This window comes from Emydura macquarii, unplaced genomic scaffold, assembly GCF_026122565.2.
Source record: "Emydura macquarii macquarii isolate MOO-44397 ecotype Brisbane River unplaced genomic scaffold, CSIRO-AGI_Emac_v2 contig_3004, whole genome shotgun sequence".
In the NCBI taxonomy this organism is placed as follows: domain Eukaryota; kingdom Metazoa; phylum Chordata; order Testudines; family Chelidae; genus Emydura; species Emydura macquarii.
The window spans coordinates 46,451-58,651 of record NW_027133141.1 but is presented as its reverse complement, the minus strand read 5'-3'; positions in this window follow the sequence as shown (position 1 = coordinate 58,651).

Sequence of the window (12,201 nt, the reverse complement as noted above, 5' to 3'; positions counted from 1 at the left end):
CCTCGGGTGCATTGCATCCGGCCCCATGGACTTGTGAATGTCCAATCCTTCTAAATAGTCTTGAACCTGTTCCTTCAGCACTGCGGGATGTTTGCCTCCTTCCCATTCTGTGCCACCCAGTACAGCAGTCTGGGAGCTGATCTTGTCTGTGAAGACAGAGGCAAAAAAGGCATTGAGTACCTCAGCTTTCTCCACATCCTCCGTCACTAGGTCGCCTCCCTCTTTCTTTAAGGGGCCTACACTTTCCCGAATCTTCCTCTTGATGGCAACATGCCTGTAGAAACCCTTTTTGTTCCCCTTCACGTCCCTTGCTAGCTGCAACTCCAATTGTGCTTTGGCCTTCCTCATTTCATTCCTGCACGTTCGAGCAGTGTTTATATAATCCTCCCTAGTCATCTGACCAAGCTTCCACTTCTTGTAAGCTTCTTTTTTGCGTTTAAGTTCGCCAAAGACTTCTTTGTTAAGCCAAGCTGGACGCCTACCATATTTGCTATTCTTTCTGCACATCGGGATGGTTTGCTCTTGTGCCCTCAATAAGGTCTCCTTAAAATACAGCCAGCTCTCTTGGGTTCCTTTCCCCCTCATATTAGCCTCCCAGGGAATCCTGCCCATCAGTTCCCTGAGGGAATCAAAGTCCGCTTTTCTGAAGTCCATGGTCCGTATCCTGCTGTTCCCCTTTCTTCCTTTCATCAGGATCCTGAACTCGACCATCTCATGGTCACTGCTGCCTAGGTTGCCACCCACTTCTACTTCCCCTACCAAATCTTCCCTGTTTGTGAGCAGCAGGTCAAGAGAAGCACGGCCCCTAGTTGGTTGCTCCAGCACTTGCACCAGGAAATTGTCAGCGACACTCTCCAAAAACTTCCTGGATTGTTTGTGCTCTGCTGTATTGCTCTTCCAGCAGATGTCAGGGTGATTGAAGTCTCCCATGAGAATCAGGCCCTGTGAACTGGAAACTTTCCCCAGTTGAGTAAAGAAAGCCTCATCTACCTCATCCTCCTGGTCTGGTGGTCTGTAACAGACACCCACCACGACATCACACTTATTGTTCTTGCTTCTAAGCTTAACCCAGAGACACTCAACTGACTTATCTCCAGTTTCATACTGGAGCTCAGAGCAGTCATAGTGCTCTCTTACATACAGTGCAACTCCTCCCCCTTTCGCCCCTGCCTGTCCTTCCTGAACAGTTTATACCCATCCATGACAGCGCTCCAATCGTGAGAGTTATTCCACCAAGTCTCAGTTATTCCAATCATGTCGTAGTTTCTTGACTGTGCCAGGACTTCCAGTTCCTCTTGCTTGTTTCCCAGGCTTCTTGCATTTGTGTACAGGCACTTGAGATAAGTAGCCGACTGGCCTACTTCCACAGTATGAATCGGGAGGCCTCCCCTGCTGCCCCCTCCTCCTTCTGCTTCCATGCGGTGTCCCTCTTCCCCACTAACCTTCGGGCTTAGGTCCCCGTCCCCCGTCAAAACTAGTTTAAAGCCCTCCTCACTAGGTTAGCCAGCCTGTCTGCGAAGATACTCTTCCCTGTCTTTGTTAGATGAATCCCGTCTCTTCCTAGTAGTCCTTCTTCCTGAAACAACATCCCATGATCGAAGAATCCAAAGCCCTCTCTTCGACACCACCTGCGTAACCACGCATTTACTTCCACAATGCGACGGTCCCTACCTGGGCCTTTTCCCTGAACAGGGAGGATGGATGAGAACACCACTTGCGCTTCAAACTCCTTTATCTCTTTTCCCAGAGCCACATAGTCTGCAGTGATCCGCTCAAGATCATTCTTGGCAGTGTCATTGGTGCCCACGTGGAGAAGCAGGAAGGGGTAGCGGTCTGAGGACTTGATAAGTTTTGGCAGTCTCTCCGTCACATCCCTAATCCTAGCTCCAGGCAAGCAGCACACTTCTCTAGTTTCCCGGTCCGGACGGCAGATGGATGACTCCGTCCCCCTTAGGAGGGAGTCCCCGACCACCATCACCCTTCTCTTCCTCTTGGAAATGGTGGTTGTGGAACCCCCATCCCTAGGAGAATTCATCCCTTGCCTTCTGATCAAATGGGTCTCCTTCTGATCCATTCCCTCTGAAGGGTCCTCCAAATCATTCTCCGCCGTAGTACTTGTGCAGAGAGGATGAAAACGATTCCTTACTTCTATCTGCATGGTGGGCACATGGGTTCTCTTTCTTCGGGAGGTCACATGCTGCCAATTTCCTTCCCCGTTCTTCATTTTCGCCTGCCCGGCCTTCTCTGAATCTTGCTTACCCTCTGCCTGTGCCTGATGGAGAAAGACATTGTTTTCTGTAATGCACCGCAGGGTTGACATTTGGGCCTCTAGTCCTTTAACCTTCTCTTCCAATAAGGCAACCAGCCTGCACTTGGTACAGATGAAGTCATCTCTATCCTGGGGGAGGAAGACAAACATAGCACACCCAGTGCAGGTGACAACAACAGATCGCTCCATCTCCATATCTCTGCTCTGAGAGCCTCCTCCGCAATGCCTGAAAGGCAAACACCTGCAGTGGGCTCTCTCCACAGGCGAACTCCCAGGCAAACTCCCTCCTTCTCCTTCTGTTAGCCGCCCCTCTGTTCGCTGCTCAGCTGCTTCGCAGCTGGCTGCCTTTTATAAATATAACCTTTCCAACAGTACCTGACGTGGCCTAACTCATACAAATGATTGTAATTTTGCCATATTGATATCATTAACATTAGAAACGGTCACCCCTAATCTAGACAGCATCCCTCCTTCTCCTTCTGTTAGCCGCCCCTCTGTTCGCTGCTCAGCTGCTTCGCAGCTGGCTGCCTTTTATAAATATAACCTTTCCAACAGTACCTGACGTGGCCTAACTCATACAAATGATTGTAATTTTGCCATATTGATATCATTAACATTAGAAACGGTCACCCCTAATCTAGACAGCATCACACCCCCTGCTCATTAGTTCTGAGGCAGCATCACTGTTTTGCTTGTGCAGCTGGACCATAGGTGAGAAGGTGCCATCAGGTATAGTGGTGAGCACAGGTGCCTTCCAAGCAGCTGATGGGACTTCAATTCCCAACCAATGCAGTGTTGTGTTTTTCCCCCTTGTTTGGAATTGGTCTAATTTCAGTTGTATTATGTTATAATCACATTATCAATGGAATAAGACAATAAATGTCTCAAAGTACAGCAGGTCATTCAACACACAAGGTGGACATACACAAGGGGCTGGAATATACAGTAAGCTTTAGTGAGTCATTTGAGAAAGACAGAAACATGGAAGCATGCATGTGTTATCTCCTTGTCTTTAGTGTTATAATTTCAGCTGTAGGAGATGTTTGTACTATACTCCTGCATGATGGGGAGAAAATGAGAAAATAGAGTTGTGTGTCAGTTTTTGCTGCTCCAGATTCTTTTGTATTACAATTACAATGGGGGGGGGGGGGGGGGGGAGAAAGGTGTAAAGGAAAACTAAAAATGGTAATATATATAGGCAAGGAGAAGATCACGGTTAAGCCAAACACTTCAAAATAATGAATAATAATAAAAATAATTTTTTTTTAGTCTCATAATGTTGACTCCTTTTCCCCCTCCTCCCATTCTGATGTACAGAAACTGTAAGCCTGCAGCTAGTATTTGACCTTGCCTCCAAAAGCCTTGCTTGTCCAAATTAACCCGTAACTCTGTGGTGTTCTATTTTATTAAGTAATGGTGGCTGAATGCACATGATATGGCTGCAATTAGCTTGGCCCAATGGTAATGCTCCCTTCCGTTCCAGGGTAACACCTACTGATATTTGAATTCCGCTTGCTAGAATCAAAATTCAAACTTTTATGCCATAGAAAACCTGCTACTGACCATCTTGCTGAACACCTGTGATGAGAAGGATTGGGTTGGGCCCACCTTTTGGTTTCAGTCATGGAATATTTCTTTGTGTCCCCTGACCTTTTCTGTCTTCCCACCCCCATATTTTTCTTCTCCACTCTTACTGCCATGCTCTTCATCTCTTCTCTCCCTCCGAGAACTTCCTCAGGAACTCAACACACACCATTTAGGAGATTCCTGAGGTTCTACATTTTGCACACGGTTTTGTGTCAGAGGGGCTGTGATCCAGATCACAACCAGTCAACAGGAGATAATGGCTTTTTATGGGAAACTCTTCTGCCTGCTCCCAATGTTACCCCCCCAAATAAATGGGGAGGGAACAGATCTGGCCGAGACCCGACAGGGAAGATTTTGGCCAAAAGGCAAATTTGTATGAAATGCTGAGAAGAAAAGATTTCCCCCCACAGCCAACCCCCCCCCCCACCCCCGCCAGAAAACAAACAAAAAAATCCTCAAAATATAAGTGTTACCAGCACAGAGGGCTGGAGCACACAGCTTTTTCCCCTTTGATAAAGCAGAGAAGCAGGCAGCCATCAATCTCTGTGGCTAACCCCTTTGGTTGTTAATTGAAGAGTTGATGGTTCAAAGACTGAGCTTTTCAGAGATGAAAGCCAGGTAAACTTGAACAAAAAAAAGTCTCCCCTGTTTCATTCTAGCCCCATTTGACTCCTTTTGCCCTTCTTGTTCATCCCCTCTCAGCCTCTTTCCTTCCCCCATGGGGAGATTCGGAGACAAGCCCCAATCTGTCTGTGTCACAGAGAGTCTGTATCCCATACTGTGTGTGTGTGTGTTGGGGGGGGGGGGGGGGGGGGATGAAGAGAAGTGCTATGGATATTCTAAAACACTGATAACAGGGGGAAGGGTGTGACAGTGTACATGTGTGTATGAGTACGTGTGCTCTGTGTGTTTAGGGGAGAAAGGCTGGAGAACTGACAGTGGGGTCCAGGAAGATTCCCCCAGAGTATGGAGCTGCCTAACATCCCCCATATTTGGGAGGAACAAATTGGAAATGCCTTTGGATAGCTGCTTTTAATAACTCAGGTGTAAAATCATTATTACACTTTAATAAGATTAAACCATCCTTACAGCCAGTGTCACAATCATTGACCTGGCTTTGCCTGTATATGTTAAAGATCACAGCAATAAATTGAGTGGAACCAAATCCCTTTTCAGAGCCAAGGCACACAGAGGAATCATGGGGCTTTTTGTTCCTCAGGTTCTGCCACCATTGTGTGGCCATTTTGTTTCACCCATTTCTGTTAAAAATTTTAGTATTTTGCTAAAAAATGGTATTTCTTTGTAAGAGACCCCAGGCAAGTATTAAATAAGGTCACATCAGTGAACCGATGAGTTAACAATGATATTAGATTAGGATCAAGTCAAGTCATCATATTAATAGAACAGAAAATCAACCCTCATAAATCCTAAAACAATCATTCTGAGATGCAGCTGTTCGTTTAATTATAAACCCCAATCCCAGGCAGTTCAACCCACACTGAGGCAGTCAAACATTTCAATAATGAAACCAAATGATTGTTCATGTTCAAGATACAACCTCAAAGCTAATTAAATCTTCCTCCTTAGATTTCACAATTGGCTAAATCCTTCTCCTTCCCTCTCTGACACAGATTGTTACCTTACTGCGGCTTTAATAAGCAGAAGTTTAAAAGTTCTCACTGAATAGTTTTCAGCTGACTGTTTAGTTTCTTCAAACTTCACAGAATGAGGAGTAGCCATTCAACCATTTCAGAGGGCAAAGTTTAAGGGATATTTAGATTTGGAGAACTATTCTATCTGGTGCCTTCCCTGTGTGGATTCCACAGGTCATCAACCCTGATGCACACACTGAGCCACACTGTCACACCCTAATATAATAGAAAAGCCAGGGCATCTCCGGTATAGGGAGATGGAAAAGGCTGACATAGTCTGTTATTGATGACATCACTTCCTTCCCTAGAGGGGATCAATCTTTCTTAGAGAGCTTGTTGACCTGAAAGGTGAAAAACTTCAGCCTTTACCTTGGTCTTTATGGTGGACGATTCCAGGTTACTCCACTTTATGGTGCACCCCCTGAGATCTCTGTGCAAACCCGGGGTGAAGTATGCCTTGGATACTGACAACATGACCCAATCCACCTGGAATGAGGCAAACTCTGGGCTAACATCATTTTGGAAAATTCTTCCTTAATCTAGCACTCTTCTTAAAATATCTGCTCTTGAAAAGCACATTCACTGTGGATGTGTGAACCCCAAAGATAAAAATGAAAGAAAAGCAAGGCCAGTTTTGAGGAGGTATATAGCCTGGCTTAAGGGTTCAATGGCTGTAATTTAATATCTGGCCTTTTCAAAAGGAAAGGAGTCTGAGCATGGAACTCTGTACCTCAAAGCAACATTCTGGAACCCCCATATTCATCACTGTCATAATTATGATATGTTTTGTACAAAGTATGCCTTGTGAGTATCATTTTAAAAGTCTTGATCTGCTAGACAAGACATTAATATCCTATTGGATTGTATGTACTATCACTGTATGTGAAGTTATGAAGTATTGCAATATATGTTACTAAAATAAGTTGTGAGGTTAGAAACACCTACAACAATCCTTTCAGGTACATCAAAGGAGCAGCCAGACATGCCGATGGCCCTTGAAAGAGAATACACTCTTCCAATGGCCATCCCAGAAGACTTCTCATAGAGAGCACATAGACAATGGAGATTGCTTGACCAAGGGGGGCAGACCCACACATAAGGTCAGAAAAGATCTTTCCAGCAGGCTGGAAGAAACTATGATTACTTGGGTCTCACTCCCCCTTACAACTCAACACCTGGAAACGTATCTGGAGGACTAAGACTTTGAACCGAGGAGGGTGGTCCCAGGCTGGAAGGCAGTTCCAGTCTGTGCATTAAAGAACTGTGACCTGTTTGTGCCATCTATCAGGGTAAGATACTGCTTGAATCAAATCCTGTTTAGTTTATAGAACTTAGTTTAAGAATTTGCTTTTATTTCTTAGGTAACCATCTTTGATCTCTATGCTTATTACTTATAATCACTTAAAATCTATCTTTCTGTAGTTAATAAATCTGTTTTGTATTTTACCTAAAACAGTGTGTTTTGGTTGACACGCTTGGGGAAATCTCAGCTCAGTTTACGAAGGCTAGTATGTGTCCTCTCCATATTGAGGTAGGGACAGTCTGGGTAATGAACTGACACTGGTCAGACTTCTGACCAGGGCAAGGTGGTACAGTTCTGGGGTGCAAGGTTGGAGACCTGGGCGGGAACTGGATGCAGCTTCTCTGTTGTTTGGTAATGAGTGGCTGGGAAAAGCATTCATGTAACTCAGTTGGGCATGTCCCTGCTGTGGATATCTGTGTAAGTGCAGTACCTGCCAGAGGTTTGTCAGCAGTCTCACAGTCCAAGTTGCACCCTGGGAAAACCTGTCACACTGAATACCCATAAAAATAACTGGTTGCAGAGAGGACTGGATTCAGGGACAGGTGACACAGGAGACCACCAGGTTTGGGGGGCCCCGGGCTCGGGGTGCTTTTCGTTGTTCGCAACAAAAGGGGAAATAGAATGTTTGAAGTAAAATATTTCAGGTATTCCGCATGTGGATTCATTTTTCACAACCTCTTAGAATGTTCTGGACCTTTGTAGAATGACATGGAACCTTCCAGACTTTCTGAGAATTACATTTTCCTCAAAACTCCTAGAATGTTGTCAATCATGCCTTCATGGGCATATAAGGTGCAGGGTGTTTGCCAGTCAGTCAGTGAGATATAAGAATGAACTGAAGTGAAGTGAGAGCTCACCTTCAATATTGTGAACCTTGTTCTATTGTGAAAGTGTACTTGTGTTTTAAGACGTGAACAGTAAGTAGTGACTAATAAAGGACATATTTAATGAGACACCAGAGATATCTATTGAACCCCTATCTATGCAACAAAAAGAAATTATTTTACTTCTTTTGCCATGCTTAACACACAATATTTGACGACTTTCTAAGAACGTGGAACATAGACTTTTGCTCTCTCAAACAATGTCTGTTTTCCCCATAGAAAATAAAAGATGCCCCTGAAGAAGACTTCAGGAGTTCAGTGTAGCAAGCGAAAAGCTCAATAGTGATCTTGTTTGCAGCAAGGGGCAAATCTGATGGGAAAATATCTAAACGGAACAACATAAACTGGGCTTTAGGCAGTTGCGATCATCCCAGTGCAGAAGAAATTGAGGAGTGAAGCATAAATTATGGAAATCCAATTTCTAAGGAATTAGCAGATTTATCTGAAAATAAGGAATGGAAATGTGAGAAAAGTGATGGAGAATCGTCCAGTTTTCCTGGCAGCATAAAGGAGAGTGATGATAAAGAAGAATGTGGCTCACATGGAAAGGAGAGTAATGACAAAGAAAAATCTGGTTTACATGGAAAGGAGAGAAATGATAAAGAAGAATCAGCTTTGCACTTTCTGGGTACAATTACTGGTATAATTTAGTTGATGCTCTAAAGCAAGTCACCCACCCATTTTATAGCCTACTCCAAATGGATGGAGTTCAAGTCCAAGCTCAAGGTGAATTAATACATAGTCACAGAAAACCAGAGCATTATTAATGTAGAAACCCAGCACTGGAGGAATGTGCTTGAGCGTCTAATCTCAGTTACCCTCTTCCTTGTAAAGAATAATTTGGCTTTCCAGGGCTCATTGGATAAGTTGTTCACTAAACAGAACGGTAATTTTCTTAGTTTGGTAATGGTCCTTGGGAAATACATAATGTCATACATGAGCTATAGACCATTCCTGCAGCAAAAAAATTCAAAACAAATTGATTGATCTTAGGGCAAGGAAGGTGCTTGAAAACATATTGATGCGGCTTGGCAAAGCAAAGTACGCCGTAAAAATGGACTGCACTCCTGACTTTAGTCACAGTGAAAAGATGTCATTTATTTACAGTAAGATTTGACAATGATAAGGATGGCTGAATCCAAGTAAAGGAACACTTTATCTGTTTCCGGTCTGTGGATGACTATACTGGAAAAGGCCTAACAGAACTGTTTGTGAACATTTTGAATGAGAATAAAATAAAATTTCAGGACTACCACGGCCAAGGCTACAACAACAGCACAAACATAAAGAGAAGAAACAGTGGCGTCCAGGCAAAGATCCTTGAACTGAATCCAAGAGCTTTCTTTGTGCCCTGTGGCTGCCATTCCCTCAACCTGGTTGTATCAGATGCGGCGTCATCATCTTTAGATTCAGTATCTCTCTTCAGAGTACTGCAAAGGACATATGTCCTGTTTTCAGCATCAACTATCAGGTGGCAGATCCTCACGGACAATGTTACAAATCTGACCATGAAGCTCCTAAGTGACACTCACTGGGAGAGCCACATTGACAGCATGGGGCCATTGAGGTACCAAGTGACTGAAGTTTACAATGCCCTGATGGAAATGGCACAGTCGAGTAAAGCTGAGGCTGGAACCAACAAAAGGCTCAAAGCCTGGCAAACCAGTTCACTGACTTCAAATTTCTGGTCTCAGTTGTGGCTCAGCATGATACACTATTCCAAGTAAATGTTGTAAGCAAGGCATTACAAACTCAGTATGCAGAAATCGCGACTGCTACTACGTTGATGAGAAGCTGCCTTGATTTCGTTGTGGCCTTCAGAAACAATGGATTTGAAGATGCCATCACTGCTGCCAAAGAAATGGTGGAAAACTTATGAGTTGAGCCTTTCTTCAAGGAAACTCATATTCATCGGAAGAAGAGACAGTGTGGTTATGAGGGCAGAGGTGAGGTGATGGGAAGCTTGGAAGAAAAATTCAAAAGGGCATTTTTTTTTGCTTGCTCATAGACACTGCTTGAGTGTCCATGGAAGAAAGGTTCAACAAATGAAGCACCACAAAAAGACTTGGGGTTTTTTGCTTGCCTTTAGTAAGTTGCTGGAGGACAGGAAAACGTTCTTAAACAATTGTATGGACCTTTGCGGGATGCTGACACATGGGGAATGTTTGGACATCAATGATAAAGACCTCTATGTTGAACAGGACAACATCGATCGGATTTTGCCATATGGGAAGACCTTTCCACTCCAAGTTCTCCAATTCATTCCTGATGCAGAGCTGAAGGACATTTTTCCTAATGTATGTATAGCTTTGAGGATTCTGCTCATGCTGCTGGTCACAGTCATGAGTGGTGAGCAGAGCTTTTAGAAAATCAGGCTCATTAAAACGTATCTGATCGACAATGGCAGACGAGAGACTGATATCACTTGCTATTTTATCGTTTGAAAATGCCATTGGTCAGTCTTTGGATCATTCTGATGCTGTGCTTCAGTTCGCAAGGGCAAAGGTGAGAAAAACAACCTTTTGAATTAAAAAACTAGGGTTAACATTCTAAGGCTGTCACTTACTGTAACACTATTTAATACTGGTCACCCAATGTTGATGCACAGTTCAATTTCTTAATGTTTGTACATTTCAGTTATTCTTAAAATTAAGACGTTTCTATAAGCTTAGAGGAAACTATTTTTTTATTTGCTTATATATGGCATGAATAAATAAATACAGATTTATAGATTCTAGCATGCAAATTTGTCATCTTATATGACAGGGATAAATCATGCATCAAAGTCATGAAATAAGCTACAAATGTAATAAAATATAAGGTATTCAAAAATGTAACAAATGGAGTGGGGAAGATACTCCTAGACTGGGACGCCATTTGGTCTAGGACTGGCCCTGGTGGCAGAAGTTTTTAACAAAAAAAAAAACAAAATTACTGACAGCATTATGCACCCATCATCCTTTTTATAAATAAATATGGACATCTCATCACAGAAATCATGTCTTTCCTTTGCTAACAAGAGAAGTGGGGAATTAGGTAACCCTTACAGTCTAACTAGGTAAAAAGTTATACAACTTGTCTTACTGAGTACTTGTCCCCTTAACAGAAATTGACTTTATAGCGTGACAAAATAAATTCCATTTGAAATAGAAATAATTAAAGCCCATACTGATCTGTATTCTTACATACACTATTACTCTCACATATTCCATCACCTCAACCTCTGGAGTATGGTTTTATTTCAGAATTCCTTAGTCCGAAGGGGGTAAAATCCTTCAAATAACCTTTTAAGTATTGGCCACTGTTGCCTACATTACTAATGAAAAGAGAAACAACATAATCAGAAGTATATTGGAAAGCTTAGCGTTATCACATAATTAGTCTCTAGTTCATTAACAAATAATTAACTTAATGGTTAATTTCATACTCACTGCTACTAATAAAAAAAATATATGTGAGTTTCTTTTAATTCCATTTAACACCCATTTCCACCAAGTGAACCCCTCTGTAAAGTTGTGGTTTACACCTATAGAGGTGCCTTCCATTTCTGGAAGTTAATTTATCTCTAGACTTTCTGTCATAAAAGTGTTGCTAGATGGGATCTCACACTATGTGGAAAGGTTTGCAACATGAGAAAAAAAAATCTATTTTATTTTCACACTTTTTAAACTTTCCAAGTAGCAGGAGATGGAGACGTGATGCCAAGGCATAAAACAGAATATTAATACTAAGAGACTAAAGCATAGAATCAGGAATTAACATTCATATATCCTGGAGTCTGAACTTGGGAGCTTGACACACTCATTCCCTAATGGGTTATCATCACTTGCACGGAAGGAAAGTTCTTATTGTCCAACAATGCAGCCAAATTGGGATCCATGAGGAAGGAATGCCCAGTTTATTTCATTGGTAGCACAGGTCTAAATTAGAAACTAAATAAACACCTGGATGAGAATCACTATATGGAATCAGAGGTGCTGTTTCTATTTTAAAAAAAAAAAGACAGTGTAAGTTAAATCCTATTTAGGAAATGTGATATAGCGAGGGCAGAAAGCTGTAGGAAAGTGATTGACAGCAGATACGTAAGCCTCAGAATGCTCAGAGCTCTGTTCTCTGCAGATTAGCTGAGAGTTGCTAGGGAGCAATTAGGAGCAGCTGAGCCAATTAGGGACCAACCAGGTGCTCCATAAAAACCCTCCACCCCAAATAGACAGGGCAGGAGCTGGGAGCAGAGCAGAGCAGAGCAGAGCAGAAAAGAAAAGAAAAGAAAAGAAAAGAAGAGGAACAGGCCAGATTGCAGAGATTCTGAGGAACAGCTTTGAGGAAGGTACCAGGCTCAAGAAGCCAGAAGGAGGGGGAAAATTAGCCCAGGGGAAGAGAAGTGCAGTTGGGAACATGGTGCCAGCAGCACATAGCTGCCTCTCATAGTGCCCCTGGGCTGGGACCCGGAGGAGTGGGTGGGCCTGGGTCCCTACCCCCTCCTCAGGGAAGACGGGGTGACTGGAG